The sequence below is a fragment of the Gorilla gorilla genome, chromosome 8 (genome assembly GCF_029281585.2).
Source record: "Gorilla gorilla gorilla isolate KB3781 chromosome 8, NHGRI_mGorGor1-v2.1_pri, whole genome shotgun sequence".
NCBI lineage: Eukaryota > Metazoa > Chordata > Mammalia > Primates > Hominidae > Gorilla > Gorilla gorilla.
Window position 1 is genome coordinate 108,961,912 of NC_073232.2, and position 14,296 is coordinate 108,976,207.

Consider the following 14,296-nt stretch of genomic DNA (forward strand, 5'->3'; position numbering starts at 1 on the left):
GGATGCTGAGGCAGGAGAATCACTTAAACCCAGGAGGCGGAGGGTGCAGTGAGCTGAGATCATGCCACTGCACTCCAGGCCTGGGTGATAGAGCAAGACTCTGTCTCAAAAAAAAAAAAAAAGAAAGAAAGAAAGAAAGAAAAGAAAATATGCATGCATCATAAAGTGGCTAGATCTGGCTAATTAAAATACGCATCACCCCCACCCCCCATCTTTCACGTAGGTAGGATCCACATGTGCTTATCTCTACATCCAACCAACTAAAGAACGAGAGATAGCCCTTTAGCTGGACCATTTCCATAGTTTCTCCAAATGCCATTTTGGTCACATTGCTGTCCCAGGCAACAGAAGGCCCTCTGAGATAAAATGGGTAAGGCTCTTACCACATCCTGATGTTGAAGGTTCTTCTTCCACTGACTCAATATAACCTTCATAATCATTTTTCCCCACTATCCCAGACTCAGGCCACTTCTCAGCCCAAATGTAAACGCATCCTGTGCTTTCCTCTCCCTGTGCCTTGCCCATGGAGTTCCCTCGTCCTGGGATGTCTTTCCCTTTCATCCTTACCGATGCCTCTTAAAATCCAACCCTCTTGGCCAGGTGCGGTGGCTCACACCTGTAATCCCAGTACTTTGGGAGGCTGAGGCAGGCGGATCATGAGGCCAGGAGATCAAGACCATCCTGGCTAACACGATGAAACCCCGTCTCTACTAAAAATACAAAAAAAAAAAATTAGCTGGGCATGGTGGCAGGCGCCTGTAGTCCCAGCTACTCAGGAGGCCGAGGCAGGAGAATGGCGTGAACCCAAGAGGCAGAGCTTGCAGTGAGCCAAGATCGCACCACTGCACTCCAGCCTGGGCAACAGAGCGAGACTCTGTCTCAAAAATAATAATAATAATAAAAAAATCCAACCCTCTTAAAAACCAATCCTTTCTTTCAGTGTCATCCTCTCCATGAAGTTTTCAACTGTCCACCCCATTGAAAGCCCTTTCTTATTTTGCAGATTCTATGTACATGCCAGCCCCACAGCAGGCAACTTCCATGCTTAGGAACTGAACTCACCCACTGAGTTCTCCGTCTTCCCTCTACCCCACAATCATGCACCATGTCCTGCTGGTCCTGTCTGCTTTTTACCCCTCCAAAGTGTTCCTCCTTCTCCTTACTCACTGCCCCTGCTCATCGCAGGCCCACAGCACCTCTCCCCTGAAAGAATGCAGCAGCCACCTGCCCAGGCTCCAGCCTCCAGCCCTGCCTGACATGGCCATTCCAGGTGTCAGTGTTCTCTCTTAAATCTAGTAGAATTCTGTTCTCTGTTACTACTGTCCAGGAATCCTAATCTGCCCTTCAGAGCATCTTCAGACTACACTGTTCTTATTTCCGCATAAAAGTCCTTCACGTGTTGGAAGGTAATTATCATGTATCTCCTCGGTATTTTCTTCTTTAGGAAGACAGCAAAGTATAGAGGATGAAACTCTGAGTTCAGTGTTGGAGGCCTGGGGCTTTTGATTCTAACCAGTTGAATATCCTTGGGCAGGTCATTTGTCAATGCTGAGCCTCTGTCCCTCAGTTCCACCCCACCCCAAGTCTCGCTCTGTCACCCAGACTGGAGAGAAGTGCAGTGGTGCAATCACAGCTCACTGCAGCCTTGACCTCCTGGGCTCAAGTGATCCTCCCACCTCAGCCTCCTGAGTAGCTGGGACTATAGGTGTGCACCACCATGCCCAGCTAATTTTTTATTTTTTTTGTAGAGATGGGATCTGACTATGTTTCCCTGGCTAGACTTAGACTCCTGGGCTCATACAATTCACCTTGGCTCCCAAAGTGCTGGAATTATAGGTGTGAACCATTGCACCCAGCCCAAAAGTCCAAAATTAAACACTCCCCGTTCTTTCCTCTATTCCTCAGGCCCAGGCATGTTTCCAGATCGCTCATCTTTGTATCGCGTGATAAGAACAGCAATCTCCTTTTGGGAAAATCTTGACCCGTCCACATTCACCAAGTGGTGTGAATGGCAGCTGCCAAGTTTTTAGAAAGCCCACACTCCAGGCTACCAGAGTGGACCAATCATAGTCCTCTAATCTCCTGGCCACAGTTAATCAGCCTAGAGTAAGGCACCTGATCAATTAGATCCTACCCTGAGATTTTTTAATTTTGGGCCAGAGAAAATAAACATTGCTTCCTCTTTAGGGCTGGAGTTGGAAGACGTGAGGTATGGAAGCTCCTAGGGGCTGTAATTCTTCTTCTTGGAGATGACTCATCAGAGAGAATGATGCCAATATTCGGAGACACAGAAATGAGAAGTGGAGAGGTAACTCCATGGAGTTCCAGTCCTTGGCTCCAGGTATCTCTGAGGACCAAGTGCACCCCTTCCCTGCCCATAGCTTGCTTAATTCCTCTTTTTCCCAGGTTGGCGTTCCCTCCTTCCAAGCAAACAAGCACAAAGCGATACATTAGCCTTTCAAAGCAGGCCTCACATGGAGACAGCTGAGGCTTGTCTGTACCTCCCCCAAACCCTCAAACTAACTCCCCACTCTCCCCACCTCCCGCAAACAGCAACTCCAGATGGGTAAATGGAGTTTGTGTATAATACAAGAAAGAATGTTATATCTTACTATATGGCCACTGTTCCCAAGGGAAACTCAAGATGCATCTTAGAGCAATTGTGCCCCCTTGCTGATTCATACTGAGCATGTGGTCACCTCAGAACTTGAGCTGTTTTTCATGTAAACTGTGGAAGCCAAGCCTTTCCCTTTGCCATGCTATGACTGTACAGTTGGGTTTTATTTTTATTTTTTTCTTGGATGGGGGAGGTGGTGGGCAAGGCTTGGGACCTAATTGCAATAATTCAACACTTAACTTAGTTAAATTTTATACGTTGGACTGGGGCCAGTGTTCCAGCCCATCAGGATTGTTTTAACTCAGGATTCCATCACTGATGGCAGAATTTCCCAACTGGTCTACCAAATAGAATGAATTACAGATGTGCCAGGTTATTCATTCCTTTCATTCTTTGCTTGGTGAAGTGAAGCTTGGGACACTTAACCCATGTTAGTGGCTCCTAACTCTTATCATTTTCTGAGTATTCCTATTTCAAGTTCCCATAGTTATGGTAACATTGGGAAGGTAAATGTTTTATAACATAAAATTATTTACTAACAAAAAAATGCTCATTTATGAAATCAGTCCCTACTTAAACATCTCTGCTTGCTTAATCTTGGTGCATGTTTTCATCCATCAAGTCATATTTTTGTTGCTTAGTCTCTCCCAGATTTAAGATTTCTCCACAATAAACTATGAATGCAATGTGATTTGGTTTTACAGGGTAATTCTAGATTTTGCAAAAGAGAAATTTTTTGAAGTTGATGAAAGTGATGTTGGAAAACTCTATCACAAGTAAAGCTGCTGACAGTTAGAGAGGTTACCTACTGGACAGAAGAAAACCCATACAGATGCTTTCCAATAATCAAAATCAAATAAGATCACATGGTGGTTAAGAGGAGGCCTTAAGAAAATTGTAAAAGTCAAATGTGTTGTGAATCATATTTCAATACAGCTGTTTTAAAAAACCAAATGTGAACTAAGAAATGTTATATTGTGGCTGGGTGCAGTGGCTCATGCCTGTAATCCCAGCGCTTTGGGAGGCCAAGGCAGGCGGATTACAAGGTCAGGAGATAGAGACCATCCTGGCCAACATGGTGAAACCCCATCTCTACTAAAAATATAAAAATTAGCTGGGCATGGTGGTGCATGCCTGTAATCCCAGCTACTTGGGAGGCTGAGGCAGCAGAATCGCTTGAACCAGGGAGTTGGAGATTGTAGTGAGCCGAGATCGCCACTGTACTCCAGCTTACTCTGACAGAGCAAGATTCCATCTCAAAAAAAAAAAAAAAGAAGAAAAAAAAGAAAGAAATGTTATATTGTTTTAGCATAAAATTACGTCATAAAAATGTACTCAAACCCTCCTGTACAAAACCTAACAACAATTGATTTCGTCCTTGTGGGGTTTTAGAATTAGCCTATAAAAGGGGTATAGCTCAGTGGCAGAGCATTTGACTGCAGAATTAGCCTACAGCTGAAATTATAATCAAAACTGTGTTAATATAATAAATAAACTTATTTTCTTAATGTTTAGTTTTGTTTTTCAAAATAAAAGTCCCAATCAAGAATTTATTTTTGTATTTACTATGAAATTTTAACCCAGGCTTAATTGTGTCTACCTTAAGTGAGCTTTTCCCAGGATCAGTTGTCTTCAGATTATGAGGGCTTCCTAAACCTGCCTTGTTGCCATTCCTGCCATTGTTGCAGCTTTCATCCATTGCTCCTTGCCCTGTCCACTGTAGAAACATAGAAAAGGCCCTGCCCCTCTGCTCTTCCATGTGACAGGCCTTCAAAACTCTAATGATAGTTCTCGCGGCTCCAATAAAACTTCTTTTCTTTACAACAAGTTCACTTCCTTCAACTATTTCTCATCTGACAGAATTTGAAATTCTCACATTCATTCTATTCAGTTGTTCAACAATTTATTGAGGGCCTGCCATGTCAAGTACTGTTACAGGCCCCAGGAAGACAGCAGTGAGCAATCCCCCCAACTTCCCACCCCACCCTGCTCTTCTGAGGGAGGCTTCCATTCTGTTAAACGGACAATAAACAAAATGGGCGAATAAATGAATGGATGGCTGGACAGATGGACGGATGGATGGATAACTGGATGGATAGATGGAAAGATGAATAGTTGGATAGATAGATGAGTGGATGGATGGATGGATGGATGGATGGATGGATGGATGGATGGATGATTTGTGTGTGCACTCCTCGGTCAGCCTGCCACTGAAATGTTGAATACTTCTCCAGATAAGCTGACAAATGCAGGGTAGAGGAAGAGCTTCTTCTCTGATGCCAATACTTCTGTTCATAAACCTTCACATAACACTTTCTTGGAAGTGACATTGCTCTGTTGACTCATGTCTTCAACTAAAGCCACCAGATCTTACATATGCTACTCTTAAAATACATATCCCTTTATCCTGTTCTTGTGCAACTGTTGGACTCTGTGCAGAATTTTATATTGATCCTTATTACTTTGCAATAGACACACATTTAGAATGTAAAATCTGCAAACTGTGGGAACATATTAATATATGAACATCAGCATCACTGCTGTCTACAAACTTAAGAAGTAAAATGCTAATTTTAAAATTAAGTGCTTGAATAAAGCTACTCTAAAAGTTTAGATAGTCCTAATTACTACTATGAAAAAATGACTGCCCTGCCTGAAAGCCATAGTTAACCTGGGCTCTAGGATACCATTAAATAGCCAAGCATGTAACATTTGCCACAATTACAAGCTGGGCCTTTTCTTCTCTTTTTCAAGATGGTTGCTCAGGACAGTCATTTTTTTCTTTAAAGGATGCTGTAAGGACCTATCAAAGAGGCCCCCATGATATCTCAGGTCTGCTTTATAATTCAAAGGGAGCATCCTTCATACCTCTGGATACTCCTGGCATTAAGTAATTAATAGGGTAACGCTGTTTAGTGTCCCTCTCCTGCTAGGACACATAAACTTCACAATGGCAGGGGGTGCATCTGACTTTTTCATCAAGTCTCCCCTGGATCTTGCACAGTGCTGCACCCATGGCAGACACTCCATAAACTCAATAAATACTTGATGAATATAAACATAAATTTACAGTCTCATCTATGCCACTAACTGTGTAATACTGGGCAAGTCATCTAACCCCTCTGGGTCCTACTTTGTTCATTTTAAACTAAAGGGATTAGTCCAGATGATCCCAAAGTTTCCTTTTCCCTTCCCTCCCCTCCCTTCCCTTCCCCTCCCCTTCCCTTCCCTTCTCTCCCTCCTTTCTTTCTTTTTTTTTTTTTTTCAGGGTCTCCCTCTGTTGCCTAGGCTGGAGTGCAGTGGGGCTGTCCTAGCTCACTGAAGTCTTGAATTCCTGAGCTCAAGCGATCCTCCCACCTCAGTCTCTCAAGTAGCTGGGACCACAGGTGCATGCCACCACGCCTAGATAATTATTTTACTTTATTTTTGTAGAGATGGAGGTCTTGCTATATTGCCCAGGCTGGTCTCAAACTCCTGGGCTCAAGCAATCCTCCCGCCTCAGCCTCCCAAAGTGCTGCACTGGCCCTTTTCTAATGTTCATATTCCATATTTCCATCTTGTTGACTCAATGGCTTCTTGCCTCTGTTTCCCCATCAAAGACTCTAAAGCTAGATTGTTTTGCAGAGTATGGGCAAGTTTTAATCACATGCATACCCCGGACCATGGGAAAGACTAGGGCAAAACACTGTTTAAAGGATTTCTATAACCTACAGGGACTCCTAATTCAAGTGACTACAAAATAAAAATAAATATTTAGGCTGCCAAATAACTATACAGTTATTTCAGCATTACATTTTTCCGGAAAAAAATCTATAACACAAAAACACAATCACAGTCAGAGATCTTTTCTGGCAACAAACTCAGGCTTTGAGCAAGGATATTCAGAAAATTTTAGAAAATAAAAGGAAAACCCTGGTTCAGAACAAGTTAACAGGTTGGTTCTGTTTGGAATACTAAATGCCAGATCCTGCAACAGAAATGCTTTCCCACATTTCACATGCTCTAAAAGCCGAGTCAACTGCTAGTGCTAATATTATTCTATCTGCTAGTTATGATGAACGTCCTTCCTATCTTATTGCAAGCTTTAACTGCAACTACAGCCTCAAACATTAGCTGTATGTGTAAAAAGAAACTTATTTTAGTCTAATTTAAAAGTAGAGCATTTTCATTTCATCATCAGCCTCCCCCGCTATTTCCTGTGTTATCAGATGTTAGAGAGTAAACCAGCAGTCTGTGAAACTGGCAAGCTGGTAGACAAAATAGGCATATTCAACCAGCATTTTCTTAAATAAGAACCTAAGATGGTCTGAATTCTTAATGGTGATGGAGAAGATGCACATATTCAGAAGTTATAAATCCAGAAGAAAAAGTACCAAGGAATTCCCAAAATGACTAACCCAATTCTAGAGGTTTCCTCCAAAACTCTATAGATTGCCTCACTTTTATGCTCTCCTTTAAAAAAAAAAAAAAAAAAAAGACACAGCCAATTTAATCTCTGCAGAGACAGACCTATACATATCCCAAGGAACTAACAATTCCAATCGTTAACTAGCTCCTAGACTGGCATACTCAATTCTTCTGTGGGACAGGTTGTTGTATCTGGCACATTTTTAAGTATGGACACAGAAAAATACATGTGCTGTGTAGGCTCCTGTTTGAACTTGAAGAGTAATTTTCTGTTTAGAAACACCCTATGTTACCGAAGACAAATTTGCTCCATGGAAATGGTTGACAATCCAAAGGGCATCAAGCCTCTACATAGGATGCTCATGGGAGGGACATCTTTTCTGCAACTGGGACATTCAAAATGGTCCCAAGAGTTAGGAAAATGGATAATAACTCATGAATATACTCACTCCTCCAGTCATCCATCCAACCACCATTTACTAGGCATCTACCACACATAAAACATTGTCAGTAAGAGACCAGTATTATTTTTCTAAACAGTGAAAATTTTAAAAGTCCCCAAGTTTTTCCCCACAGAACAGGCAATTTTGATCAATTACTGATTTTGTTCATTTTTCTGTGTCTTAGAAAACCAACTGTCCTATTTCAGTCTAAATTTTACCAAACTGGCTGAAACTGAAAATTTTCTGCCCAGAATGAAGACCATATGACAAGCCCTATTGTGATTTCAATAATTTCTCCAATGGGCAGATCAAGAATCATTTAAGGCATTAAATCATCCTCTTTCCTGGGCCATCTCAGACCTACTCTGGGTCATGTGAATGGCTGGTGGAAACCAAATTGAAAAGCTGTGAAAACATCCTGTAATAACAGGGAAATTAACAAACCCATTCTGTAATGCATATTTACCCCCATTTCCTCTGCCCCCATTATCTTTCTATGAACCCACATGCATAAATCTTCATGCAGACCATAGTAAACAGTACATGTAAAATGTTAAATACATACATTCCTTCATATCCACACAGATAATGGTATAATGTGATATACTCCTAAGACTCAACTTGAGCTAATGTCCATAAACAGAAAGTTATTATTAATGCATTTAAAGTTTCGTTTAAAATTCTATTGTGAAGGATAATTTGTTAGCTGAAATGAATACACTACCTGTAAGTTCTAATTTTTCCCCTTTTATAAATAATATTGCAATAAATGTTCATACAGCTTCATGCCTAAATCTTTGTGAATCTCTGTTAATTTCCTGTGGATCATACTGCTATAGAGCCCCCAGAGACAGGGTTGCAAGCCTGCTCTCAGCATCTCCCCACCCTCCCCCATGCAACCTGAATCTACCGCCTTCCTTATTTATCTCTACAAAATAATTTTTTTTTTAATTAGCCGGGCATGGTGGTGCACGCCTGTGGTCCCAGCTATTCAAGAGGCTGAGATGAGAGGATCGCTTGAGCCTGGAAGGTTGAGGCTTCAGTGAGCTATGATGGTGCCACTGCACTCTAGCCTGGGCAACAGAGCGAGACCCTGTCTCAAACAAACAACAAAAAGTAACACATGAACACAGAAAAATTAAAACACTGGAGAAATGTCTAAAACAAAAAGTTCCAAATGTCCTCCATCCACCCAAAGGTAACCACTATCAACAGTTTTTTGTATATCCTTTCAGGAAAAAAAGTAATGCATATACCCTCATAAATATATTTCTTTTTAAAACATACCTAAATCACATTATACTATACACACTCTTCTGTATCTTAGTTTTTTCTTTTTATAAATCCTGGCAGACTTTCCATATCAACACAAAGAGAACTGCCTGGTTCTCTCTGAGGTCTGGATGGTATTCCATTGCATAGACGCAACAATAATCTATTTAACTGGGCCCAAGGCCAAACATTATTTTTTGAAGGGCAGACGAGCACCCTGGTTTGATTCTGTCCTCACAAATGCTGCCAGGAGCTCCGTTTCATTAGTTCTGATGGTAAGCTGTCATTTCGAGGACAGAAACTCTATTGTTAATCAAAGCCAATTTTGTCTCAACTAACACTGTATTTCTGGAGCTTGGGAACAAAGCTAAACAGGTGACAAAATATAGAAGGGAACAAAGAAGGGGGGAGTGGGAAGGAAAAACAAGAAAGAAGAGGTCAGTAGTGAGGGAAAGAAAGAAAAAAATAGGCCGGACGCTGTGGCTCACGCCTGTAATTCCAGCACTTTGAGAGGCTGAGGCAGATGGATCACCTGAGGTCAGGAGTTTGAGACGAGCCTGGCTAACATGGTGAAACCCCATCTCTACTAAAACTAAACTAAACTAAACTAAACTAAAACTAAACTAAACTAAACTAAACTAAACACTAAACTAAAAACTAAACTAAACTAAACTAAGCTGGGTGCAGTGGTGCATGCCTGTGATTCCAGCTACTCGGGAGGCTGAGGCAAGAGAACTGCTTGAACCTGAGAGGCGGAGGTTGCGGTGAGCAGAGATCATGCCACTGCACTCCAGCTTGGGTGACAGAGAAAGACTCTGTCTCAAAATAAATAAATAAATAAATAAGTAAAATAAAGCAGTGTTATACAGCTTTATACAGTGTTATTCCAGCACCTGGCAGATGCTCATTCAATACCTTTGAAATGACTGAATAAATGAATGAGTGAAGAAACTAGAAGAAGTGTACTTTTAACACTTAAAATATTAAAATATTAGGCCCGGCGTAGTGGCTCACGCCTGTAATCCCAGCACTTTGGGAGGCCGAGGTGGGTGGATCACCTGAGGTCGGGAGTTTGAGACCAGCCTGGCCAACATAGAGAAATCCCATCTCTACTAAAAAAAACCCCCACAAAATTAGCCAGGCGTGGTGGCGCACACCTGTAATCCCAGCTACTTGGGAGGCTAAGACAGGAGAATTGCTTGAACCCAGGAGATGGAGGTTGCAGTGAGCTGAGATGGTGCCACTGCACTCCAGCCTGGGAAACAAGGGCAAAACTCTGTCTCAAAAAAAAAAAAATTAAAATTAAAATATTAACTGATAGATGGCTCCTATTCTCTGAAAAGTAAACATTCTTTTTGAGCTTCACTCTCCAATATGGCAGTCACTGGCTACATATGGCTACTGAACATTCGAAATCTGTGTTGTCTATAAAACACATACTAAATTTCAAATATAAAAGAAAGATGTAAAATATCTCAGTAATTGTTATATTGCTTATATATCAATAAGAGAATATTTTAGATATATTATTACATAAACTATATCATTAAAATTAATTTTACTTGTTTCTTTTTACTTTTTTTAAATTATGCAGCTGCTAAAAAATTTTGAATTTCACATATGGCCCACATTATACATTTTTTGGATAGCGCTGGTTTTGAATGTAGACACCATCACAGCAGTGACTGTCTTTCCTGCTCTAACTCAGCACCCAACACAGGGCCTTGAGAATATAATAGCTGCTCCATAAATAACCATCAGATGAACAGTTGGCTCTGATATCTACATAAGGCAATAACCAGGCCTTGGACTACAAGACAGGAGGCCCTCACCCTGATCCTAGCCCTAATGGAAAAGCAGATGTGTGACTTTTGGCAAGTCACTGAACCTGCCTGGGCCTTGTTTCTGTCATCTTTAAAACGGAAATAACATTAACATCTGCCTTATAGGGAAGCTGCACAGGCCAAATGAAATAATGTCGATAAAAGGGTTTTGAAAGAGGGTAACACAGATGTCAGGTCCCTCCTGAATTCTACTACTCTCTTCTAGTAATAGTGCCAGGAGAAGTGAGATGCAAAAAATACTGAAACAACAGGGTAAGAAATTGACCGATAAAATTCCTACATCTGATGTTTCCATTCTGGCATACATTAGAAAATTCAGACAGAGACAGGTGCAAACTTGAAATTCTCACACGAGCGGAAATTTCAGCATTCATGACTCCCTTTTCCCCGTGGCTCACCAAACACAGTTGACATAGGGACTCGCAGACACTTCTTTGAGGGACCATGAAAGTGTAACGCGAACAGGAGAAGGCCCTTTCTGAGTGGCCGCCAAAGCGGCAGGAGAGGCCGAGTTTACCACCCCACCGAGATCTCTCGGCTTTGCAGGAAAACTGTAATCCTGGGCGACTCTGAAGGCTCAGGGGAAAATTTCCATGGGCACAAAATCTATTGTAGGCATTAGTCCTCGTTAACTATTCCAGGAGCAGCAGGCAGTGACCCACAGTTAGGAGTGTGAACAGCCCCTGATTCTGCAAGGCAGTTAGGGTATCAAGCAGGGGAAACGCCAAGTGACTCTTGGACAGGCTGTAGCTTTTTAGTGACATTGGAAGGATTTCACCATCCCAGCTGGGTATCTTCTTCCCCAAATCAAAAAGATCATTTCAAAAAGGAAGAGAAAAAGAAAGCGTCCTTCAGCAGGGGGTATTTAAGGAGGATCCTGGAGGAGGCAATGGCAGAGTGGCTTAATCCACAGCAGAGAAAGAGCAAACCCAACAGCCCACAGGCACAAGGCACCAGGACAGCAGCACCACAATCATTGCTTTCAAGAGATCCAAGCCTAGATTTTCCCCTCAGTCCTGCAAGGTGCCCCATAAGCCCCAGAAGTCGTCCATGACTTACCATCTGCGAGGCCACGACACCGAGCAGAGCGCAGCAACTTCCCCTTTGCTCAGAGGGTCTGACTCCCTTCTCTTCTCTCAGGGCTGCTGCCTGTGACGCGCCAAGGCCAAGCTCTGAGCCCCTTGGGACTACTGTGTCATGACCTGCCCATAACAGCCCATAATAGCCTATAACAGACCACAGGGCCTGAGCTATCGCGGGCTCCTGTGACCCAAAAACCGAAAGACAAGACACCAGGCATGGAGCAAAGCTCAAAGCTGGGCTGCATAGCAGAACCAGCTTGAAGGCTTTTTCAAATTCATATTCCCAGGACAAACCTCTAGAGATTCCTATTCAGTAGGTCTGGGGTGGGGCCCAGGTATCCACATTTTAAACATAGTGCAGGGAAATTGCCAATGCTCAGCCTGACTTGGAAATTTATGGCCTGGAGCACTCAGGGAAGCATCATTTTCTCTGATCCTTTCTCTTCCTTGAGCATTCTTCATTCTTTATCTCAGTGTGGAAGAGGAGGGTGGAGAGGAAAGACTTAGGGGAGAAGCAAGGCCAAGTGTAAGCTTTCTAGGCCCAAAGGCCCTGTGTTCCAAAGTGAGTTCCAGTGCTTACCCCAATCATTTAACCTCTCTGAACCTTAGTTTTCTCATCTGCAAAATGGCGCTGAAACCATCTGTGCACTTGGGGTTGTGGGAGGAATAAATACATGTAAAACACCTGATGCATTACACAGGGTAACTGTCATAAAAACCATTCATCTTCTTATGAATTATTTCCCTGAGGGGAGGAGGGTACACGTTCTCCATACGACTATCCTTGCAAGAGAAACTGCAAATGTAAACAACAGACTGAACCAAGCATAAAGGGAATAAAATAAAATAAATAGCAGTAATGAAGGCGGTAGATTCAGGTTGCATGGGGGAGGGTGGGGAGATGCTGAGAGCAGGCTTGCAACCCTGTCTCTGGGGGCTCTATAGCAGTATGATCCACAGGAAATTAACAGAGATTCACAAAGATTTAGGCATGAAGCTGTATGAACATTTATTGCAATATTATTTATAAAAGGGGAAAAATTAGAACTTACAGGGGTTTTTTTCTTCTTTAACATTATGACGAACACAAATTCTTTCAGAAAAAAGTTTCTTTTTAAATTTAAGAAAAGTTACACAATGGAATATTTTTCAGCTATAAGAAAGAAGAAAATCTTGCCATTTGTGACAATGTGGATGAACCTGGAGGACATTATGCAAAGTGAAATAACCCAGATACAGGAAGGCAAATACAGAATGATCTCACTTATATGTGGAATCCAAAAAAGTTGAACTCATAGAAGCAGAGAATACAACGGTGTTTACCAGGGACAGGGGTAAAGAAGGGGACTTGGGAAGATGCTGGTCAAAGAGTTGAACTTTCAGTTTTAAGATGAATAAACTCAGGCCAGACGCGGTGGCTCATGCCTGTAATCCCAACAGTTCAGGAGGCCGAGGCGGGAGGATCATGAGGTCAAGACATCGAGACCATCCTGGCCAACATGGTGAAACCCCATCTCTACTAAAAATACAAAAATTAGCTGGGCGTGTTGGCACGTGCCTGTAGTCCCAGCTACTCAGGAGGCTGAGGCAGGAGAATCGCTTGAACCCTGGAGGCAGAGGTTACAATGAGCCGAGATCACGCCACTGCACTCCAGCCTGATGACAGAGCAAGACTTCATCTCAAAAAAAAAAAAAAAGAATAAACTCTGAGAATCTAACGTACAGCATGGTGATTATAGTTAATAATACCACATTTTTTACTTGAAATTTGCTAAGACTAGACTTTAAGTGTTCTCACCACACACACACACACACACACGCACACAATGGTAACTATGTGTGCTGATGTATGTGTTAATTAATTTGATTGTGATAATCATTTCACAAAGTATATGTATAAAAAAATCACTTTGTATACTTTGAATATATACAATTTTTATTTGTCAAGTATACCTCAATAAAACTAGAAAACATTAATTAATTAATTAGTTAATTAACTTAGGAAAACATTTTGGAATCTATTTGATTAGCTGAAAGCATTTTTAAATATTCCTTTATTTTTCTTTTTCTTTGAGACAGGGTCTCGCTCTGTCTCCCAGGCTGGAGTGCAGTGCCGCAATCACAACTCACTGCAGCCTCAACTTCCAGGGCTCGAGCAATCTTCCCACCTCAGCCTCTCCAGTAGCTGGGATCACAGGCACATGCCACCACGTCCAGCTAATTTTTGTATTTTTTGTAGAGACAGGGTTTCCGCCACATTGCCCAGGCTGGTCTTGAAATCCTGGCCTCAAGCAATCTGTTCCCCGCAGTCTCCCAAACTGTTAGAATTACAGTTGTGAGCCACTGCACCCAGCCCTTATTTTTTCTTTTAAACTGCAGTTTAATATTCAGACTAGAACATTAATATCAACAAAGGCAGGCCAGATGTAGATATATAGACATATCCCTCTAAATTTTTCCCATGGAAATCAAAGGCAAAATATATGATACTTGTGGGTACCATGAGAGCTTCTGAAACACAATGGGAATGGAGAGGGAGGGGCGAGGCAAAGAGAAAATAATGCATATAAAGAAGCAGACAAGATCTCCACTGTAATACTATTAATAAATAATATTGGGAGAATTCGGTTT

At 42.0% G+C, this 14,296-nt stretch overlaps 1 protein-coding gene across 1 annotated transcript in view; it reads right to left on the reverse strand.

Annotated features, from left to right (window-relative positions):
• Window positions 1-14,296, reverse strand: part of PIK3AP1 (phosphoinositide-3-kinase adaptor protein 1) — a 128,920-nt gene that overhangs the window by 97,473 nt on the left and 17,151 nt on the right. The gene's annotated exons all lie outside the window — the stretch shown is intronic.